Genomic DNA, 23,740 nt, shown 5'->3' on the forward strand with positions numbered 1-23,740 from the left:
CTCTCTCGCCCTAAAGCGCGCTTTAGCTCCGGACAAGCTCTGCTGCTCTCCGGCTGTGTGCAGAAAGCGAGCAAACCAGCTGCTGAGCACACTGCAGCAGGGTTCGTGTCAGAACTCGTTCAAATTTCACCAGAAATGCTGCTTTTAAGCCACGATGTGCTCAGAATGCTTGTTTCTGCTTCAGCAAGCTCCTGGCAGCATTTGCACTGAGGGGCATAAGGTGCAGCTAAAAGGAACGAAAAGGAGCTTGCCACGACTTCAGATATGCATATCTGCAGGAGATATAGTAGTCCCAGAAGGAAGCAGGTGAAGAGAAGGCTTTCTTCCAGTGCTCCCTTCTCTTCGCCCCCTTTCCTGGGCAACACTTTTTGCGGGATTGTTTTTGTTCCTTTCACAATGCCACCTTAGTCCATTTTGCCTTTTTTTGATCAGGTGTTTTGATTTTTTTTTCATCCCTTTTTTTCATCTCAGCTAATTGAGGCCATAGAAACTTCCTTTCATCCTGTCTTTAGTTTTGCTTTCCTATTGTTACTAGCTGTTTGAACTATCATTGTTTTTTGGTTTAGCTCTACCTTTGATTATCGCTATGGGCCCCTTTCATATTCAGAGCCCTCATGCAGGGTTAATGTCAATCCTTTGTGAAATGTTTGTCTTTCTTGCTGGATGTGCTTTTGTGCAGCACTTGAATTTTTTCATTGTATTCTAGAAACTCTCAGTCATGTGCGGAGCTCTTCAGTTGTTTTAATGTTGTTTGATAGTAGGGCAAAAGCTCTGAAATTCTTTACTGTAGAACTCACTTGCCACAGAGTTTTTGACTCTGGAATAAAATTTTAACTCATCTGATTTTGAGTATGCTTACTGAAGTAACTTTGCTAAAGGAGTTGGAGGTAAGTTTGTGACTGGGGACGCTTAGCAGAAAACCAAAACCATTTCCAAACCTCAGCCTTTAGTAATAGCAAGGTAACCTGTGTTTTGTATCTAGGTATTATCCAAGGAGCTGTGGCCGTATAACTCAAGACCAAGGATCAAACAATTCAGTGGTTACTGTGTCCTTTTGAGCCTGCTTTCTGACTTCTATCAGGCTTATTGAAGAGGTGTTGTAATTAATACTGGCCTGGTCTCAAATCAAATTATCATCTTCAACAAAAGAGTTCATTTTTAGCCTTTGAGTCCAAAGGACAATAAAAACCCAAACAAACAAACCAAAAAAATCCCACAAAGAAACCAACCAAACAAAAAACCCCAAAACCTAAACAACACCAACAAACCCTCCCCCCCAGAAAACCCCCAAAACAGGAAACACATGAAGAGAAAGTAGGGGGAAGTAGAAGTTTTGTGATTGACTTCAATTTCTCCAGTAGACTGGAAATGGTTGTGTATGTATGCATAAATTACGGAAGGTTTACAGAATTTTTCTTTGCAGTTGTTCTTGGCAGGTAAGTAAAAGGACAAGTCTCTAAGAACTGACTTCTTTATTTCTAGAGATCTTGAATTCAAACCAATTACTGCAAATTTTTATTCTTTCTACTTGATGATGTTTTTCTAGTTGTGTTACCATCTTACTCTGCTGTGTCTGGGAATATTTTGTTGAGGAGGACAACACAAAACCAAAGGGAAAAGGCAGCCATACACAGGGACACATCAGAGTAAGGCAAACATGTTCCATAGCATGTTCCATAGCTGCGAGAGTAGCAGCTGCACATTGTGTACTGCTGCATTGTAGTTTGGGGTCTGAAATTTGAACTACTTTTCTTCTTAGTCCACAGAACTGCCCTCCTTCCTTTTCTAGTAGTGCAGACTCACAGAGTTTGTTAACTCTTATGTTTTGGTGAAAGCCTAAGAAACCTTCCTACCCAAAACAGGCTCGGGGGTTCTTCTCTTCAGTCAGATGTCAAGAGTCCTAGATATCTTGGAAGATGACTGTATGTGGAGGAATGATGAATATTGCAGACTGGATGGACAAGCTCCTCACAACAAACGACAGGTATTTACAATTTGAAGTATTGTGTTGAAGTCAAATACTACTTGTAAAACATTTGGTTCAACTGATATGTTCTTTTCATGTAGTTAGGCTTCCATGAATGCATTCAACGATCCTGACAACTCCAAATTTGTCTTCACGTTGAGCACACGAGCAGGAGGTCTTGGAATCAATCTGGCTACTGCTGATGTTGTAATTCTCTATGATTCAGACTGGAATCCACAAGTCGACCCCCAGGCTATGGTAAAATTCCAGATGGATATTTTGGTGTTTGTTGGTTTTTTTTTCTTTCTCTCTCACAGAACTTTGCTAGAAACATGTACTTCCAAAAGAAACTGGTATTTTCCCATTGTAGCACAGGAGTAGGATTTGTGAGACCGATTTTCAGTTCAAGTGCAGCCTTCTGCTGTGTGGAGCCATTAGTCCTTAGTCACATTTGGGCTACGCAAATTTGTGTTCCCGTTGAGTACACGCATGCATTGGGAAATGCTGGATGTATGCGTGAAGGAAAATAGCTTAGGTGATTCAAAAAAAGGAAATCAATTCAGGTTGTTAATCCCAAAAGTAGAACACTTGAAAGCTTTACTATTGCAGGGAGTGGAGGTGACTGTGTGAAGCTCAGCTTTGATTTCCAATGTTTGTAGAAGTTCAGACTGGGTGACTGGCTTAGGTGGGAAAGAGGCTGGCCAATAGGTATGGTGTCTCTGATCAGGGAAGGCAGCAAACGGTGGTGTTACTGCTGTGGTTCAGAGCTCTCCTCAAGAGAAATTTGATAGGCAATTGCCTCTTTTCTCAGAAAAATTTCTGCTGTAGACTTGCAGTGTAACAACCAGAGGCAAAAGAAGATGATGCAGAGCACAGGTAGGTAGAGCAAGTGAGCTGCAGGCATCTGATCTCAGGAAAAAAATCACCTGATGGTGATTGTTTTTCAGCATCTTGATGATTTTTGTCTTCCAAGTGATGAGTTGGTTTTGACTTTTTTTGATGAACCGGATCTATCTGGCCGAGAAAATTTCATATGGCAATCACATTCTGATGGAGTTACTCAGTGTGCAGAAATCTTTTGTGGCAGGAAGTCTTTCAAGAATTCTCTGCACAAGAAAGAAACATCTAGAATTTGTGAATGATCTAGATGAGTTGGATTGCTGTGGTGTTTTGGGGTTTTTATCCCTTTAACAAGGTTGCAGAGGCCCCAGTCCAGGGCTTCTCCTGCCTGGACTGGGACACAGCTTCGCTGTTTGCATCAGTACTCAAGGCCCACAAGATGTGCAAGTCACATCGTTGGATTCCTTGCCACCCTATTCCCTGGAATGCCCCCAAGCCTTTGGACAAAGCAGCTGCTGAGTTGTAGTGCTCTACAACTGAGTTGAGCTGCTGAGTTGTACTGCTCACTTGAGGTGAACCTTCAAGTCCTGAGGGATTTTCTTTCTCCTTTTGTCTTTCTTCCTGTGTTAGAGAGAGAAGACAAGGCAGATACTCCCAGGAAGACAAAAGAATTGAAAGAAACCCAACCAAATGATTTCAGCCTCTAGCAAACAAAGACTGCAAGAAATTGAAGTGAGTATGCAGTGGTGGGATGTCAGGAAGATGTGTAAATCTAAGTCTTTCTTCAGACGGCTGAGACGAAGAGCTGCATCTCCTGTCGTGATACTCGAGAGGTAGTTTCTAACATCATGTGCCTTCTGCAACTTCAAATGCTGCAGATTGGCCTTTACATGCTGGAAGCAAGCAGTGCAGAAAGCAGCTCTGTAGGTGCAGGTGGGTAAGGCTAGGGAGTCTTTCCCTTCTGACATCAACCTCAAGCCCAGAGGCGTTGGGGCTGACGTGGAGCTGGGGGAAGAGATATTGCAACTGCCGTAGGAATGGAAGAGCTTGAATTCTGGAGTTCCTTCCTCCCTTTTACTCAGGGAAAATGAGCAGCTGTCTTAGTCATGTGCTGGCTTTTGGAATGGGAAGGATGGGAGGTGTTTTGGAGGAGAGAGGGCTCTTGATCAGGTTGGGGATGGTGCTGTGCTCTGTGTCAAATAGTCCTCTGTGCAGCATCAGCGGTGCCAAGACAGAGACGCTGGAGAGCACGTGTGCAGGGAGTAGAGAGAAAAGCATGGGAAAAGGGGGTGCTGAAAGAGGGCAGGGCAATGACCCGTGCACAGCAGAGTCGGGCAAGAAGTGCAGCATCACACCTGAGCCTTCTCACTAGGTTTCACTTCATTTCCTCCTCCTCTGATGCTGCAGTCCATGAGCTGGGATTCATTGCTTGGTGTGCTCTTGGAAACTTGGAGAAGCTGACTCAAACTTATGTCAATGAGCAGTGGTGAAAGAAGGTTGAGAGCTGTTTGGTTCTGCTCATTGTTGCCAGAGTGCCCCGGTCATGCTCATTTCAGATGATCAGAAAACTGCTAGGCCACTCTACTGTTAAATGTGAAAGTCTCTGCCACTTTCAAAGTCTCTCTCACCTCTCACTTGATGCCTCTCAACATTGGAAGCATTGTCTAGTTGGGACACCGGCAACAATTGCTTCAGGATGTAGCCAAGTTTTTAGGAAATCCCTCCATTGTATGTACATCGTAAGAATGGATTTGCTTCTCTTGTGCAGAGCATCAAAAGCTTCATTCCAAACGAAGACGAACAATGTGGTGCTGCCACCACTGCCAGGCATGACGACTACTGCACAACGTGCACCAAGCTCTAGCACCACAAGCCAAAAGAGAGGCAGAACGGAGACACTGACGACCTGCCTGCCACGGATAACCCTGCCAGGAACCAGGATCCTTTGTTATCCAAGGACGGGAAAATGGAGGAACATCACAAGGAACTATCGAAGGGCATCAACACTGGCATCCAGGAGCCCTGGGGGGAGCTTCCCTGCAAGCCCCGCTGAAGAGCTGTGTGATTCTCTTCAGAAACATCCTCCCAGATAAGGAACCATTTCTGGTTGTAGGCAAGTGCCAAGACAAGATTGGTGGGTGTCAAAAGGAGTGTGGTTCTAAAAACAATGGGTGTTTGTTGACAAAGAAGAAACAACAAACCTGTGGCTTTGGCTGCAAGCTGGGCCTAAGGTTTTCTAGTTTGCTGACAAACTTGTTGGTGAGCCTTGCAGCTTTGCATTTCCAGGTTCTAAAGCTGGATTCCATGGCTGTTTGCTGATGGCTCTGGGTGTGGGCTCTGGCATGTTTGGGGGCTGTGTGTGTTAGGCCAGAGTGTGCACGCTGTAGTAGCTGCCTTCTAACTGCTTGCTTTTCCCCCATCATTTTCCCGCTTGCAGCCCTCACTGCTCTCCTAGGCACTGAGCAAGGACACCTGCTGCTGAATTCCTCTGTGCCTGGGAAAAGCTGAATGGAGCTAAGCATTGTGAGCTGCCAGCTGAGAAGTCAAGGTTCCATTTCCATTAGGGGAGGGATTGTTGGGGAAGAAGGCAGGAGGGGAGAGCCTGGCGAATAGACTATGCCTAGGACAAATGAACATTTTCTCTTGAAATTTAGGGAAGCCGGGCTTTGGAATTGCTTTATGCAGCTCTCTCTGAGCAGCATTCTTCTCTCCGTGGTTTTTCAGGGATCCTCGGGGGATGAGAAGAATCCTTTCCCGGTGACACCTTTCCCACAAGAAGACAAGACAAGAAGACCTCAAGTTTGAACAGGAAGTGTTTGGTTCGCAGCCCTGCCTGTAGTTTCTGAAGCCACCAGGCAGAAGTGGCCCTGCAGCTCCCCGACTTTTGCTTCCCTGATCATCAGCACTTCTTTCGGGAGCAAAGAGAGAGGGAGACACGGGGGAGAGCTGCCCAGTCAGGGCAGCACCTGCTGAGTCAGTTGGCTAGAGCTGAGCAGCACTTGAATTTTTGACTCCCTGCTGGGCCTGTGACCTGGATTTGCCAGCAGAATTCCTAGAGTTGCTGCTACTTTTTAATTGTACACTTTAGTCCTTACAAATGTTGTGCTGTCCTGTGTTGCAAGCAGTGGGGAATGCTCACAAGCTGACACCTGCCATCCCACGTGGCCTTTGCAGTGTCATTTTCCATCAAACACAAAGTTTTGTGACACCCTCTGGGCAAGGGGATGCATTGCCACCATCTATTGGCAAGCTTGCAAAAGAAAAGAAACGCCGTGTGCCTGGCTGAAGGGCTGGAAGGCCCTAAAAATCCTCCCCCTAAGGAGGCAGCTGCTGAAATTCAAAAGGCTTTGCCGGTCCTCTTGGAGCAAAGTCACTCCAGTCATTGACTGTCCTCTGCCACATGTCCCTGTTGGATGAATCCAACCAAAGGTTTTCTCTCTCCCTGCCCTTCTTCCAGGCTTTTTTGCTGAGAAAAAAGCAGCTGACGTGACCAGCACCCTGCCTGACCTTATACACTGCATCAGACACAATTTACAGTGACCCAGACTGGAAGCCAAAGTGCCTTACCTGGCTCTCCGGGTTGTAAAGAGTTCAAAGTTCTTTGTTCTTTTGAAGCGTTAGAAACACTTTTGTTCTTTCTTTTTTTTTTTTTTTTAATTGGTCAATGCAAAAGATCTATATGTTATTTTTATTTTAAATACAGTTGTAAGTTATTTTGGTTCCTTTTAGAAAACTTGGTGGTTTCTTAGAGTAACGCCTTTCTGCCTTGTAAAAGAAGAGATGGAGGGTGGTAGCTGCCTTTCAAATGAAAGTGTGCAGAGAAGGATGGTATCCCAAAGTAAATGTGCTTACAAGAAAGAATTACCTCCATATTCCACACGCTTTCATGATACAAGAACAGCTCAGGTAAATAAAGTTACTCTTTGCCCTGGTTTTGTGGTTGATCCAGTTGCCTGCCTGTGTCGACTCACACCGCCACATTTCACAACAATCGTTTGGACACTGCCACGAACAAAAGCAATACTCACACGGATGTTCCTCCTGAAGGAGAAAAACAAATCATTCTTCTTGATCAGGTCTGAGTGAGTGGGGCATCTGACACATGGAAGCCTTTCCAAAGCCCGGGCTGCAGAAACCCTCACGGTCAACAAGAATTGACTGATTCTGGCAGTCAACGCTGCCTTCCAGTGTGCGTTGGTTTAACTTCACTCTACAATGGCTTCCTTTCTTGGCCTTAATACATGCATTTCGAGAGCATGGATGAGCAACTCACTTCATGGCTCAATTGAACTTCCAGAAAATCATTTTCAAATCTGGTTTTCACAAAGCACGATGTACCTTTTCCTCTTCATTATTTACAAGAAGAGAAAGGAATGTATAAAGAAAGGACTCTTGCTTTTAAAACTTAGATTTGGATTTATGTGGAGTGTAGTCATTTGAAAAGCTCTACAGAGCTACTGGATCAGCTTGAACAGGAATCTCTTCAGTGAACCTTATGAGAGACAAGGGGCTTCATTCTTTCATCTACTGAGTATTCAAACTACTGAGTATTCTACTGGGATCTACCACAAATCACACAAAATACAAGAACATGGTGAGCATAGCAACAGACAGAAACCTTTTGCCAGAACCTTGGCAGATCTTTCAAACACCGTCAAGAGAAACCAGAATGTTCTCAGCCTAATAATCCAGCAGATTTCTGATAGTGCAATAGTAGAAAAAAGAATAAAATACTTTCAAATCTAAACAAATCTTTCAAATCTAAGGCCTGAGCTTTATGGCTTTCTGGGGGCCTATGCAGTGGATGTGGTGCACAAGGGACTCACCCAGGTGAGGCTTCAAGTGCCACCAGCTGTATGGCACGTGTTGTGCTTGGCTGTGTCACCATGTGTGAGCGTATCTCGGAGTTTCATCAGGGGCGATATCTCAAGATGGGTCTTTCCATAGCTACCTGCCCACCTTCAAAACTCCCCACAATCCAGATGAAATCTCGGTTCCTTTCATTTCCCAAGTGTCTTGCTACTGGTCTGGTCCAGTTTCATAGAAGCTTCAGTTCACATGAACTATCTGGAGCTCAGCTGATCTAAGCATTCACTTTCCGTAATGAGCAAGGCTTGCAAATGAAGAGAAGCAGAACTGTTCCACACCACGTTGGCATTGGCATCATGAGCACCAAGGATGGCCATGTGAGAGCTCTTTTAACTGCCCCAGCATTGTTTATTTCTGAAAAAGCCCTGTGTTTTAAATGTGTGTAGATGGAAATGTGTGAGTCTGACGCTGGGTGTGTTTGTGTGCATGGTGTGAGCCAGCAGCAGCCACAGACCCCTGTCCTGCCCCTCGCAGATTTTACATTCTGTTTATCTAGTTTTTGGGTTTTTTTCTTTTCCTCCAGGTAATACACTTTCTTCACCACTTTTCCCCTGGTGAAGGGCAAAAGGGTTTGATCTTTGTAAGATTTGTTAAAATATTTTTGTGTTTATAAGAAGAAAGCTAACATGTATAAAGAAACAAGTGCTTTTGTAAATTTTTTTTTTGTGGTATGATTCAGCATTTAAATGTTTTACAGATGCATTTTTTTGCACTCTCTCTGCATATATTCATAAAATTATATTTATTTTCTGTCTTTAAGGTTTACTTTGGTTTTTTTTTTCTTCTGATGTTGTAAAATGCAGTATGTGCAACATTAAAAATTAGTGTAAAGACATTGTCTCATTTTGCTGTAATCTTCAACTGCCTTTAAAAGATAACAAAGAAAAATTATGGGAAGAATTTGGTTACATCAGAGGTGCTTAATGGAAATTTTGAGGATAAAAGAAGGTAAAAGAGGTGGAATCAAGAGTCTTGACTCTTACTTACTTTCTCATGAATAATTGACATTAAAATCCTTTTAGAGTGTGGGGCAGGCTCGGGAGCTGCTGCAGTGGTGTGCAGACAGCAGTGGTGTTTGCTCCCTGCAGGTGGAGTGCAGGGTTACTAAAGATCTCCCCTGCAAAGTCTAGTGGAGACTGTGGCTTGGGAGGTACCAGGAGCAGCCTGGAGGAGCTGGAGCTGCCCCAGGCAGTGGATGGGGGATGTGTGGCAGGCTGCACAAAGCAAAGGCTGCTGCTTCAGAGCCCTCTTTCTCTCCCCTTGCTCCCTGAGCCCTGACTGTCCTTGCAGCAGAATGGGGCCTCCTGCTCCGTGTTTCTGAAGGACCTGATGGAAGGCTACATCCTGCTGTGCAATTTCAGACATCCATGCTCCTTAGTTTCCTCACACACCCACATCCTGCGGTGCTTACAAGAGACAATCACAGCTGTGGTTTTGAGCATCACACATGAAGGTGATGTTTACTTTTAAATATTTCTAGCTTCGCTACAATTACTCAGCATCTGAAGGTAGGATTTTCCAAGTGGGTGACTCATCCTTGAAAACCCTGCGTGTCATTTGTGGGTCTTTTCACCTCAATGCATTATCTATCTGAAAGGTCTTGATAGTTTTGCCTCTGAGAACATGTTTTCTGGACAAAGGTTGAGAGTACCACCGTTGTCACAGCTCAAAATTTTGGTCATGCATGTACATTTTTTTCCCCCACCAGTTTGCTTAGAGGAAATTCAGCACTGATATTATTCCACTTAAACACAGTAAATTTATTTATTTATTTATTTATTATGTGTGTGTGTGTGTTCAAAGCTCTGCTCTTGTTCTGAGAATGTGCAACAAAGCAGGAGCGACTTACCAGTCCGCGCAGTAACACAGGTGATGACTTGCAGCCAACTGAAGGTTTCCAGCACAGCACTTTTCCTTCAGAGGATCTTGCTGATTAGTGAGGAACCCACTTTCTGATGGGAATGTGTCCATTCTGTATGACTTGTGATGGACACCAGCTGCTGGCAGCCAGTGTGCCTGGTACCCTGCCAGCCTGCCAGCTGCCAATGGTGGGCAAACTGCCCAGCTTCCCACCTGGCAGACAAGTGAACAGCCAGCTCCTCACCTAGCAAATTTGAAGAAAAACACTAACAAATCTTTTCCAAGAAAAAAATACACATTTCTGAATTTCCAATATTTAAAATTCCAAATCAGACGAGTCTAAGCAACCCAAATATAATCCAGCTGGTTTTGGAAAATAATGGATTCAAATTTGATTTGATCCCAGCTTCAAGGTACAATTTCCCCTCCCAGCTCCTGTGCTTGTCATAAAAGACTAGTTTTCTTCAAAAGCCTTTTATGTCAGAGTTATTTGTAACCAAATCCCTCAATTTTAAACTCTCCATGTTTTTTGAGATTACAAAAGATGTCATTTACCTTCTTAACCTCTGTGTGTGTGCACATCCATCCACCCACCCACACCCACAGCCCCTTCTACACTACCCTCAGTCTGATCCATTCTTCCAGTTTGACAAACAAAATGCACATCACCCTCTTAAAACACCTTTCCCGGTCTCCCGTTTTTGCCGTTTTAACAGGTGCTGTCCACCCTGTTATCATTCTGTCACACTTCTCCATGGGGCCCGTGACATCCTGGGAATCATCTTTCCTCCTCTGTAGGCAGCAATGGCCTCTCAGAAAGATTGCCCTTGCAAGTACATTTTCCGATTTCCTTTGATCCTGGTGTCTGCATGGCAGCTCCTTTTTCCTTCAAGCCCTACAACTTCTCTGGTCTGAAAACTTCTTTGTTTTTGGAAACCAGAAATCATGGAAAATTAGAACAAAAGGGCTTGTGTTTCTACAGAGCTTTCCATGGATGTTGCATAATTTTTACTAAAAAACCCAAAAAAACCCCAAACCCAAAGCAAGCCACAACAAAAATAAAACAACCAAACCAACATCCCATCCCACCCACAAAATCATACTTCTCATAATTCTCAGAGGAAACACTTTCTGCTTGGTACCATGGGTTACTTTGTGCATGGGACCTCTCACGTTGAGCTTCCCAGCCCGGAGAAAACCTTATTAACACCTGCCTGAAGATGTGCTTGTGTTTTATCCAAAAAGAGAAAATTGCAGGATCTCTGATTTCTCAGAATGGGGTTATGAAAAGTGTTTGCAGAAGGGTGAAGCCTCTGAGCAAGAGCACCTCATGGCTTTTTCCTTTAGTAGTATCATGTAGCAAAGAAATGAAACAATCCTTCCTGATGCTGACCCTTTATTAGCATGATCCATTATAAGGCACAGTTAGTAATTTCAGTCTCACCTTCTTGCGATCCATGCCAGTGTCAAGATGTCAGAATTTAAGAAAACCTAGAGGACTGGCCAGTTAGTAGGTAATTGTGTTTTCCTGGGTCTTGGCTAAAAACTTGTATTTAAGTCCAGGTGGGTGCAGGTGCCTGTGGCAGTCTGTGTGACTCTGAGTTGAGATGCAAGAGACTTCTGCTGGCTCCAGCAGCTGCTGCTCATCCTGGGCACCACAGCTAGTGGATAAGCTGCTCTAGGAGCTGTTGGATTGCCCCATGTGAGTGTGTTTGAACATCCCGTTGCTTGCTTGGGTTGCCCAGGGAAGTTGTGGCTGTCTTGTCCCTGGAAGTGTTGAAGGCTTGGCTGGGTAAGACTTTGAGCAACCTGGTCTACTGGAAGGTGTCCCTGCCCACAGCAAGGGGTCAGGACTAGATGATCTTAAGGTCCCTTCTAGCCCTAACCATTCTGTGGAATGGGGGTCTGTGGGTCAGGCCCTAGGAAGAGGACTCCCAGGAGTGCCCTCTGAAGTACCCAGGAGCAGTGCTCTAAATGCTAGAGGAGGTACTTCAGGACCTTGAGCCTCTCAGCTGAATATCTCTTGAGAAAGCTTTGAGGGTTTTTTTAGCTGTACCTGCTCCCATTTGGAGGTTCTTCCTCCTGTTCACCCCAGGAGTCCCAGTCAAAATGAACAGTTAGATATGCAGTGAGAAAGATCAAGTGATTGATATCTGACTGCCTGGGATACTGAGGCTTGACTTAACTCTGTTGTGCCCTCAGCGCTGCCAGGAGAGGGGAATTAATCTGTTTTTTGCTATGTTGTGTTCACTTTTGCTGACCTATACTTTGCCTGTTTAACTGTTGCCTGGGAGGGACACTGTTCCTGATGATCTTTGAGCTGGAGAAACCTTGCAGCATGTCGGCTACCAAAGCCAGCTGATGTAAGCAGTATTGTAGTGCCAGTGGCACTAAGTGAGATAGAGTCATTTTCAAAACATAATCAGAATGGAAAGGAAAGTTCTAGCCTTGCTCAGGCTATGACTATAAACAACTGAAATGTGGCACGGCCTGGGGCCTCCAGCCTGTGTCATCACAAGGTTCAGTAGGGAATTGTTTGTGGCTCCTCAGGGGCAGTGGTTTCAAAATGGTAACAGGGATGCTCTGGGCTGTAGCCGGACCTGAATCCCTTTTGGCTGGGTGAGGAAGTGCAGCAGGGCCTGATGTATCTGTGGTGGCCCAGAAACCAGAAGAATGCTTGTGGTAGTGGTGGGTTGGCTGGATTTTATACTTGTTTGTACTACCTCTCAGCTTATGTTGTCTTCACCTCATTCCACATCATCCTGATGTGTGGTCTGGGGTGTTTGGCCACAGGAGAACTCTGGTAGACAGGGCGGAGTCTTGGGGTGGCTGTAAGAAAATTTCCCTCTTCTCTCTTTCACCAAGTGTGTAACATTTGGCATGGTAAATGCGTGTTTAATCAAAGGCTTCAGTGTGTGTTGCAGGTAGCTTTTGGAGGAAAATACACTTCACTAGTGTTAACGTCCTAGTTAATGTTCAAGTGGTAAATATGACCCTCTTACTAATTCTATTTATGAGGATGAGTGATCTCCCATAATGTCACGTCCCTCATACAGACTGGGATGCTTGTGTAGTTTTCTTTCTGCCTGTTTCCTCCAGACAAGTGGCACAGCTGTTCATGCTGTTATGTGATTGAGTTGGCACCCAGTACAGCCACTCCAGAGGATCTCTCTGCCTGAGTGCTGGGAGAGGTGGTAAATGTGTCTCCTTTGCAGGGCTGTGCTGCTGCACAGAGCTTGGCTGGGACCTGTTCATCACTTGTATAGAGCTTGGACAGGGTCCTACCATGTCAGGGTGAAGGGGAAGTTTTGTCATTATTTTGGTCCTTTCACCTCTCCATGTAAGAGGCAACTTCTTTCAACAATGATCTGATCCCATCTTAGATGAGCTAGTAAAACTATCAGTGTGCTTAAGGTGAGACCAGTTTATAGAGGAGACACAAGGGGGATGAGCATGGTAGTAGAAGCTTTTCCCAATATGCTGAACTCCAGCCTGGGACCTGAACAGGCCATAAGAAAAATGCTTCACAAGAGCCTGGAAGAGGAGGCAGGTTTGGGGGCCCAGGGGGAAGCCTGACTACTGCTGCCCCAGTCTCTCCTGCCTTCCAGGGCTCTGCTCACACTTCCTGGCAGCTCCTGGTGCGGCAAGACCCTTCCTCTGAGCCCCTCGAAATCTCCCTGGAAACGAATATTGCAGAGAAAAAACAAACCTAACTGCAGAGACAGAAAAACACTTTCAAAGCAGGGAAAGGTAAATGCCTGTGTACGGGGGGAAAAGTCATGGGAGTAACATGCAGGACTACTTTATTTTTGTTAATTTTGGTAAGATGACTTTGTTCAGCTTCCAGAGCTGAGGCATATGGGACCAATAAAAAGAATTCAAAGAAGAAAGCATGTATGTAAACAACAGGGGGTAACTCAGCAAAAATCAAGCACATACTTCTGTGTTAATTAAAAGCAAACCCCTAATTCTAAGCTTCTGGTTGTTCATAATCCCTCTAAGGATTTTGGTCACTCTTCCCAGCTGTGGCTTGGGTTTGGATGGTGCCAGGCCCGGGCTTGTGGTTGTGCTTAGTGTTACATGTGCTTGTGTGTCCCACTGTTGCCAATATGGTGTGTGCCAAGTTTGTGCCTGTGTGTAAACTTTTGTGGGATGACAGCTCTGCAGGAGATGAGCCCTGTATGGCAGTGGGCAGGAGACTGGTGGGATTGCATACCTGCCTCCCTCCAGGAGCCCCATCTGTTGCTGATACCACCCAAGGGAATGGAGGCCGGTGCCCCCTTCCCTTCCCAAGCACCTGGTCCTGCATCTATTTTGGATGTTACTGAGCCGCAGTGAGACCCAGCTTTCCAGTTAAAATCAAGGAAATGGTGGGTTTTCTAAGTGAATAGTGAACACCTTCACTCCTGAGTGACTCCAGTAGAGTGCTGGGATCCCAGTGCAGGCTGGGATGGGGGTGGTTTACAGCTGTAACTATCTACAAGGGCTTCTCTGTCACAGTTTATGTTGGTGCCCTGCAGGGAAGCGTGTGTCCCCACCACATATAGCCTGGCAGGGAGGTATGTCTGCAGTTCACCTCTTCTTCCTCAGGCTGATATGTACAAGAGCAACAAAGTACTCTGTGACCCTGCTTCCACACCACTAGGAAGGCTAATCCCTCTCAGACCCAGGGTTTGGGGTCAGTCCATGTCTGCAACTGTGATTAAGCTGAGGTCACACTGGAAGGATAAGCACCAGGGACAACCTGGATTGCTTATGACCTCGGCAGTGGAGGTGTTATTATAAGCCCAGTTACTCCTATGTTATCATTAAACAATTGTATAGAGTATAATTTTATATAATTGCCATTATCTAACTATATATTTATATGCACATGGTGATCTTGGAACACCTGAAGTGACCAGTTTCTTCCCAAATCTGTTTATGCTCCAGTGCATAGTCCAGAGACTAAAATACATGGCAGCTGTCTGAGATCTGGAGAAGGCACTGGGGCTATGTAGGACATTGCTTTGCTGGTGGATGATGGAGGCATTTTCTGGGGGAAGATGAAGTTATTTCGCTCTTTGCAAATCACGTGTTACCATCATCATTGTCCCCCTTAGCCCTGGCTCATTCTTTGAAATGACAGTGATTTTAGCTGAAGATGTGCCCTCTGCCTCTCGTTACGGGATTCGGCACATCCAAAGCTTCCTGTAAAGCTGGCACTGATGTGGGCCTGCTGGGGTTGCTGCTGGGCTGCAGCATTCCCATGGCCTGGCAGGACAGAGAAAGAAGAGACTGCTTTATACTCTGTGGACTGCATCAAGCAAAGTATAATAGCTTCCTCCACAAGATTTGTTTTAAAAAATGGATGCTGATGAAATAAAAGCAAAGATGCCATTTATTTTTAAACAGGGTTTAACTAGAAACCATTTGCACTATTTCGTGCTGTATCATTTGTGTTTCCCCTACATCTTTGGGAAGGCAGTGGGGGAACGATGTACAAGTCCAAGCTGGGAAAGAGAGGAAAAAGGAGAAACAAATACTGCCTTGGATGTAGGATTCTGCCATTTACTGTTGTAGTACCCACAGTAAATCCATGGGCTCCATTCAGTGCATCTCTGGGCTAAGCTGGCAATATTGAGGGTCAAATATCCTGAGGTGAAACACAGCCCAACACCCTGTTTGCATCCCTGAGGAGCACAGGGCAGGTGATGTATGTGTGAGAGGGGAGCAGCAGCAGTGCAGGACCAGTGACTGCTCACCAGTGACTTTGTGAAGAGGAGAAAGTGAGTATGGGAATGGAGAACGAGAGCAAGAAAGAAACAGTAATGAGTGTCAAAGAGATTTGTCTTGGACTTTTGAAGTGTCTCCTTGTCCATCACAGCCACCATCACAGTGTTATTGCAGGTTGTGCTACACCATCTCTGTTCCCGGGAAGCAATGGAGCTGCCAGAAAAGCTGCAGAGAGGCATCAGTTGCTGGCTGTGCTCCTTGCTCTGAATCTCCTGCCTGTGTCATGGCAGGGAAACAACTTGTAAATGAGGGATTACATGGATGAACAGGCAAAACAGAGGCCGGGAAACAAATAGCAGGTTACAATAATTGCCTGACTCAAAGGCAAAAAAAAAAAAAAAAAACCCCAATGTGGGATTCTGGCCAGCTGATTTCACAAAGTGATTTAGCTGTTTTTCCTTGAATGTTGCCCAGTCTCTGCTGGGAAATAGTTGGTGTGGGCACACTGTCAGACTTTGCACTCCTGGAGGAATCAGAAGAGATTCTGGATGTTGGAGGTGGGTGTTGAGTGCCTGCAAGGTGGGTTTCTCAAAGCGGTAGCTCAGGGACAGACACGTGGATAGACACCACAGCATGCATTTCCCCATGGAGACCTGCATGTGTTGCTGATCTGGGTGTTGGGATAAGCTCCACAGGGCACCAGAGAGGTACAGCTACCCACAGAGGGGTGGCGTGTGGGGACCTTTCTGCCCTGCTGTCACGGGATGTCACATGAGGTCATGCCTTTTGCTTAGTGGATCCAGCACTGAGGTGGGACAGCCCTGAGCTGACATCTTGGACACCAGTGCCTAATCTTTTTCCCCTTCTCCAACATCTTCAGGGGAATTTTTCAAGCCTGTACTGGGACTTCAGGTGGGCACATCTTCCTTGACTTGATCCTGCAGATGGGGCTCTGCTGCATAAGACTGGTAGGCAGTTGACTTGAGCATCCTTGAACAATCACAGGAGGCTGTGTTAATGTCCTTGTCCCTCCCTGTTCTCCTCCCCCAGTCCCCGAGAGATCTTCCTTGTGTGGCCTCAAGGAAGGGTGAAACTGAGACACTGGGCAGAGCCACATTCCTACTCCAGAAAGAAGGACACTCTTTCTCAGAGGTGCAGTCCCACCATGGTCATGCACTCGGCCACAGCTGGGTCAGGTCTGGGGGCTGTCAGCAGTGAGAATAAGGGTCTTGGATGGGTTGCAGAGGAAATTGAATCATGCCTCTGTGTGGGCTTGCTGACTGGATAATGAGGCACCCCATGGCTTCTGATTCAGCAAGTACCAACTCCCCACATCTGGGAAGAGAGGGGCAGGAGGTGATGGGGCCAGGCAAGCTGCTGGAATGGTGTCCATGTCTGTTCTCTGACCTCTAGCAAGGGTGGGAATAGAAATGGAATAAACTAGTGAGGTATCACTTGAATTAATTCACAGCAATTTCCCCTTTGCAGCAGTGGGAAGGTTAAATATTGATTTGCAGCTGAGTGAAAGCTCTTCTCCCCTACCTGGCTGTGCTGCAGTGGTTGGTTCTCTGGACATAAGAGAAAATTCAGCCAGAGAAAGTAGGTTACATTCCCCAAATGCCAAAATGTTGCGGTTTAGAGGATGTTGCAGCAGACTTTACCCTAGAGCTTCTCTACCCAGCCCGGTTCAGCTCCTCAGTGCTCCAAACCCTCTCTCCCAAGGCTGGACACTGCGCTCTCACCGGCCGGGGAGCCATAAGGCTAGCTCTGGTTCGTCTGCTTCCACAACCGGCAGTGATAAAGGAGGCAAGGAGGGTCTATGCGTTGTGTCCATGGAAGATGTTTATTCGCATGTGCAGCAGAGGCCAATGACCTACCCGAGGCAGAGATGCCTCGAGGGCGAAGGCCTCACATGCACAGCCACATGTGCTGCATAGACACACGTGGAGCATAGACAGCAAGATAGCGGAGGGTGAGGGGTTTTATAGGGAAACAGAGAGGGGCAGGGACAGCACACTGGCCCAGTGACCTCTGGGTACAGGGGAGGTACAGGGGCGGAGTTAGGAGTACAGGAACCAATAGGGGAAACCCGAGGGAGTGGCCAGGGCCATGTGGGGTTAGGGTATAGGAACCAATAGGGAAAACTGGGGGCGTGGCTAGGACCACGTGGAGTAGGGAAGGCAGGACAATAGGTGACAAGTGCAGTCGTTAAGAAAGGGGTGTGGGGAACTTGCAGCTATTATCACAATACCAAAACATCTGACACATCCAAACATGGTTTGTGTTGCTGGGGTGGTACAGCTTCCCATTAACTGTGATAAGGGTTTTACCATGGATTGCTGTGCACTTCAGCTGTGATGTGTGAGGCTCTGTGGGAGCAAAACAGAGTTGCTTTTCATGCAAGTTTAAGGATGTCTCTGAAATACTTCAGACACTTCTCTGTATGGAAAATTTCACTGGTACTTGTAAGAACAGAGCCTTTACAAGTCTGGAAACTACCTGGCTTTCATCTGTGTACTAAAGGGCTTTCTAGAGACTTTGCTGTTCTTCCCCTTTCTGCAGGTGTGACCCAAGGCAATGGCAAGGGGTAGGGCTAAGGGAAATTGCTGGTGTTCTTGTCCCTCTGCCAGGCAGCTGCCCTCATCATGGGACAAAGCAGAGGACTAATCCAGAGATTTCAGCCGAGTACCATTTTGGAGCCAAAGCTGCATGACTGCTCTGGAGCTGCAGAAGCAGCCACTGTGGCAAGGTCTGGGGAGTGACCTTCCCAGCAGGTGCTAAATGGAGCTGATGATGATAGCCAGTACTTTGCCTTTTAGAAAATTAATATCTGTTTATCTCTGGGTGGGCACCAGAAAACAGAGTTAAGCATTTCCTCATAAAGGCTTTATTTTCTTCTTGGCATGGGCTCTCAAGGGTTTGGAAATGCCAAATATTCCCTTCTGCTGCTTGTGAGGTTTCCCTGGGACTGCTGTTTAGTTGGATAGAAAGCTGATGAGGCTGAAGGTTGGCTGCTGCCAGCGAATATCAGTGGGGTAGTGCTGCAACAGTTTGGATGAAATGGTAGGAAAAAGGGAGAGAGAGTGAAATTACAGCCTCTGTGTGAAATGGGGCTCTCTGAACAGAATCATCTGAAAATGCCAGTGAGGGGTGCAGCAGCAGACTAGCTGGGTCTAAGTGAGATATCAAAAGTCTGAGAGTGTGTTTTGAAGGAGCAGCTTTAGCAGAGAGGAGGAAAGCAGCCTTAACAAGGAAGGAGAAAATCACACAGACTGTATGAAAGAATTCCCTATTTTCACTTCACTTTACTATATTCTCCCCCAAGTCTTTAGAAACCAAGTGCAGTGAAGAAAGGAACCTGGGCAGTGTTAGCAAAGAAGGGAGAAGGAAGTCAGTTTAGCCAAGCTTGTGCAGCTTTCAGGTACAAACCACAGGTCTGCCAGAATAACCTCTGACTTTTTCAGGTTGTTTTCAGCACGGCTCTTACACATGCACTCCCTGCCATGGGACTGGGACTAGCTCAGGGTGCTGAACCTCCCAGCTCACACCCCAGCCCTGCCTAGGTGTGTCCTGGCTGCAGAAGGTTGCTAGGGCAAGTCCTGGCTCCTGCACCAGGCACCCGTGTTAGAGCAGGCTGGAGAGAAGATATGAGATATGGGGCTCCTTGAGATGTGGGCTGCTCTGCATTAAGTATCAGGAGTTGGGTGTTGGGGAGAGGAGAAGACAGCGAATGGATTCACCTCAATCCTGTCCTCTCATCTTCACTTAAAGAAGTTTAAAATGGGAGCGTGACAGATGAGGTACCCCAGTACAACCTCCTCAGCTTCCCTTGAGCAGCACTTGAAGGCCCATAAAATAATCCCTCAAGATGGCCACTGGTTGTCATTGCTTTCAGAGGCTTATGAAGGGTGCACAGTTTGAGAAACTGCACAGCTGGGTGCTTCTGTGTGGGAAATAAAGCTGGGGAAAGCAAACCTGTGAGCAGCCTCCTTGCTCCTAGTTCTTGTGCCACAGGAGAGTTTGAGCCATTTGTCATACATTTTAAACATCCTATTCTGTGTTGCTCTTCCTACCCCTGGATTGGAGGCACCAATGTGTTGGCAAAGGCGGGATGTGTGAGAGGACATCTCACCTCCTGCCCCTGGGAGCAGCTGTCATGGGATATGGTGTGGGGAAATGCACAAGGTTGGTATGGCAAGTAACCAAAGTTGTCCATGGCCTCCAAGTGAATACTGAGAAGAGAAGGAAGCAAATCCAGAGGGTTATTCCAGTTATGCTCTCTCCTCTGGCCTTCCACCCCATCAGGCAGGGGAGGAGGACATCTCTGCAGGTATGTCAGGACAGAGGGATGAGCTGGGGCAGCCAGAGGCAATTCTGTCATGCAGATCAGTACAGTTACATAAAAAGGTGGCTCTAATAGAAAATAAAGCAAAAGAGAGGATGGTGAAAGAAATAGAAGCCTTAGAGCTGAAGGACAAGTGAGTGTATGTGGGAACACCATGGAAAAGCTGCTCCAAATTATCACTGGGAAAAACAGCTCCATCAGAGGGGAAGAGAGAGAGAGACAGTGGGTCATAGCTAGGGCTGAGGGAGGCTGAAGGGCTTCTTGGAAGGCCTGGGGTGGGGAGGGAAGGCCAAGGACAGATGTCTGGTGACTGAGGAAGAATTTCAGAAAGGACAGCTCAGAGCACTCTGCTGGACACCAAGTGTGTGTGACCCCTGCTGCTGTAAGCACAGCTTGAGAAAGCATCTACTGAAGAAACCAGGGGCCAGTGGAGGAAAGATGTCCTGAGGAGGCATTTCGTGCTGGAGGTCTTGCTTTGGGATGGACTGGAGATGCATCTGGCTGAAGGCTTTTCCAGCAGATCCCTCCCTGCCATCTGGATGTACAACATTCATTGTTGGAAAAAGCAAGTAGTGATGTCAGGCAGGCACGATAAAAAGGGCACAAAGAGAATTTGGAAATGGGGACCTTCCTCCAGCTTCTTGGAAAAGTAATGCTCTCCTGTGTTGTGAAACTTGTGAGGTTTTGGGCTCTATCTATGCGATCTTAATGTGTGCTAAGGATGCTACTGGGATTGTAAAGGTGCTGGACTGCAAGGGGCAGCAAGCTGTATCCCCAGGACAGGTGTCCCGGGTGGAAGGGGTTAATGCGCCCGGGCAAAGCGGGTTCCCAGCCCCCAGAAGCTCCCCCTGCCCGCACGGAAGGGGAGGCTGGGGGCACCAGGCGGGAGATGCCTGTCAGGCTGCCAAGTGCAGTTTTTTGCTGCCATCTAGTGACCTTGAGGGGTACCTAAAAATGTCCAAAAATGCCTGGTTGTCGTGCGAGCTGCCAGCGGAGCCGCTGAACTGGCAAAGACAAGCAGCAGGGAAATAATGCTGAAATATTGTGATCTTTGGATTCTCTTGCAAAACAACCGTGGGAAACTCCGGCAGGAAAATACAGGTTTTGGTGGGTAATTATTCATGAAACATATTTGTTATTGAATAAGGTTTTCCCCCAAATTTGAGACAAAATTAAATCTGGGTCTTTTCCTCCGTAGCATTGTAGCTCTGGGTTGGAGCAGGTTTGCTTTGCCTGGCTGCGCTCATTCCGTGTAACAATGCCCTGGTGATGCCCCTGACATGGCAAGGAGCACCCAATATAAACTTTGCTGAGGAATTTGGAGTGATCTCAATAAAAAAGGGGGAAATACATTTATTTCTGTACTTCCAAATGCTTCAGGCTCACCTAATAATGATGGGCCATGACCCATAATATTTTTTTTCCTATGGAGAAGTGTAGGGCAGACCTAAAAAAGCAGACAAACATGGCATCGATGGATTGTTTAAAATAGTTTACTGGGATCACAGAAATCTTGATCCTCCCAGCTCTAGAAAAGTAATAGGATTGCAATTCATCCTAACTTTTAAAACTAGACTTTCTTGAGCTTACAGGTGAAAATATGTGGATTTACTACAGAAATTAAAGAAACTTCTATAAATTTTTATTCGGCTGGGATGTCACTATAAAACTTGTGAGTCCTTTTACTGCTTCTGAAATAAAAACATGATGAAGATAATATTTTTACATTGGAAACATTTTTGGAAAGCTTTCTGGAGCTTCACTCCAGCTTTTTGCTGGACTGTGTACTGCTGCTGTGGCCTGTTCATCCCAATTTAATATGTTATGGGTACTCAAGTCTTTCTCCTGTGTCTCTAATACCCTTGACAAGAACCACATTTGCATCCTGTTACTACCTAGCAGGCTTCTTCCCTCTACCTCCAAACAGCATCTTGCAAGAAACATCTTGCATCTTGTTTCTTGATGGAAACAGAACATTACACAATGACTTTTCCTTATATCCCCTCTCTCTATGTCTTCCTCCCAGCCTGAAGTTTTGCAGGGAGACCCGCTATGTGGTCTTTAGCTGCTGAAAGCAGGATGCCTAGAAACACTGCAGGTATCCCATTACCATTCCTTCAGTCCTTTTTGTTCCCTGGCATCTCAGGGAGTCGTGGTGCCAACAGTGATAAATAATTTCTGCTGCTGGTGTCTTTGGGGGCAGCTGTAGTAGTTACTTGGAGTAACCCTTGCTTACAGCCATCAGAAAAAAACCTTGTCATCATCCCAGAAGAGCTTAAATCCTTGATAAGATGCAAACTGCTGGCACCAAGGGCAGTGCATGTAGCCAAACAGGAATATAGTACTCAAACTGCTGCTCTCCAACCTGTGTATTTTTAAAACAAGGTTAATGATCTTTTGTTAAAAAGAGAACAAATGTGTAATGGCATTAAAAATGTGGCGACTGTTTACCCATTTGTAATGTTTGAAAGACTATTACAAGGGAATTAGACATGACAGTCCCCTTCACTGGAGTCTGGAGGTTTGTTTGGACACAGGAAGGTGATGTGTGTGTGACCCAGGGGAGCTGACAGTGCACTCATGTGGGGATGTGAGAGGTGAATTGGGGCTGCTGGTGGGTCAGACAGCCTCGTGAGGGGATGGTGGTGTAGAACTTCCCTGCCCTGAAGGTGAATCTGTCTTTGTCATGATAGGTTTGCTATACTTTTTGATCACTGGGGAGGTACAAAATTGGACAGAGGTAAAGTCAAAAAACTCCTGGAGGAGTGCAGCTGAGACTAAGGTGGTGAAAGGTACACAGAAAGCAGAGCAGTGACTTTCACAAGATGAGACATGTACCATTTCTGCACCTACCACATGCAGACAGGCTGAACTTTTCCTTCCCTGGCACGTACCATGGCACTGCATAACTAATAAGGTCCATCTGGGTTTGATGAGCCCCTGTTTTGCCCTAGTTTGTCCCTGGGAAGAAGCATGAAAGGTGTTCTTGCTCGCTTTTGGGCTTGTGGCTGAGGAGGCTGCAGCGTGGGGGCAGCAGAGCTGCTGCTGGGCAAAGCCAGCTGCTGATGGCCACTGCATCCCTCTGCTGCTCCCATCAGGAGGGCAGCTTGGTAAAACACCTGGGCACACCACATCTGGGCTTTAATTCTGGAGCAGTGTAGAACTTTGGGTGCTATAGGATAGATGAATGCGTCCTCTGCAGCACTGGAGATGTCATTGGTCACACTTGATGACCAAGAGTCACTGCTCAGGAAGGATTTTGAACTTTGTCCTGTCCCAGTGAGACCATCTGGAGAATTTAACCCACAAATACCAAGCTCTGGGCATGTAGCCCCCAACAGGTTTAATAATGGCAAGTTATGAATGCAAAAGACTGTCATGGAGCATTGTCCAGCACACATGCTGCATATCCAACCTAGAAACTAGGCCCAATTTCTAACCAGGAATGTTACTCTTGAAACAGTTTTCCTGGGCAATATGGTGAAATCTCCATCATTTTAAGTCGCCAAATCAAGATGCAATGTCTTTCCCAAAATCATGGTGTAACAAAGCCAGAAGTAATGGGGCTCAGGGCATAGCAAGGGTAGTAACATATGCCCCAAACTTATTAGATGATAGTTCATAAGTCTCTTATGTTGATGATATCAAACCCTAATATTTGCAATATCTTCATTGCAAAGGATTCACGTGCCTTACATTTCCAGAGCTGTTCTGTGTTACTTTTTACCTTTTGCTAGAATAAGGATAGGGGAGCAGAATCTAGGAGAAGTCACACTCAGGTTCCTGCCCTCTTTCCCCTCTTTCCCCCAAAATATCTGAGGATGTAAAAATGACCAGCTGGCTTCAATGAACCCCAAAACCTAATCAGAAGAACCAAATCGAGTGAAGTAAAATTTGAGGGAGAGGAAAAAGAAAATTATTATATTATGTACAAACTCCCATTCACAGCCTTTTCTCATGCTAGGAACTCTGCATATGGCAAACATTCAGATCACCTTAACAGCCAGCTGCATCAGAGGACCAAAACTGGGACCTCAAAACTCCTTGTAAAACTAATGAAAAACATCTGAGAAAGTGCTTTGCTTTACTTGCACGGCAGGCAGAAAACTGTGCATGTCTTTTGGAGTTTGGATAAACACGTGTAA

General features: G+C 46.1%; 1 long non-coding RNA gene across 2 annotated transcripts; it reads left to right on the forward strand.

Annotated features, from left to right (window-relative positions):
• The first annotated feature begins 1,501 nt into the window (after positions 1-1,501).
• Positions 1,502-8,429, forward strand: LOC146441418 (uncharacterized). 2 transcript variants are annotated; one of them, XR_014849898.1, is made up of 5 exons: positions 1,502-1,646; positions 1,863-1,984; positions 3,437-3,538; positions 4,575-4,919; positions 5,531-8,429. It is a non-coding gene; the product is annotated as an uncharacterized LOC146441418 (long non-coding RNA). The 2 variants fall into 2 exon arrangements; XR_014849897.1 differs by having other exon boundaries at positions 1,502-1,984.
• The last annotated feature ends 15,311 nt before the right edge of the window (positions 8,430-23,740 follow it).

This window comes from Lichenostomus cassidix, chromosome 2, assembly GCF_008360975.1.
Source record: "Lichenostomus cassidix isolate B80296 chromosome 2, HeHo_3.0, whole genome shotgun sequence".
Classification (NCBI taxonomy): domain Eukaryota; kingdom Metazoa; phylum Chordata; class Aves; order Passeriformes; family Meliphagidae; genus Lichenostomus; species Lichenostomus cassidix.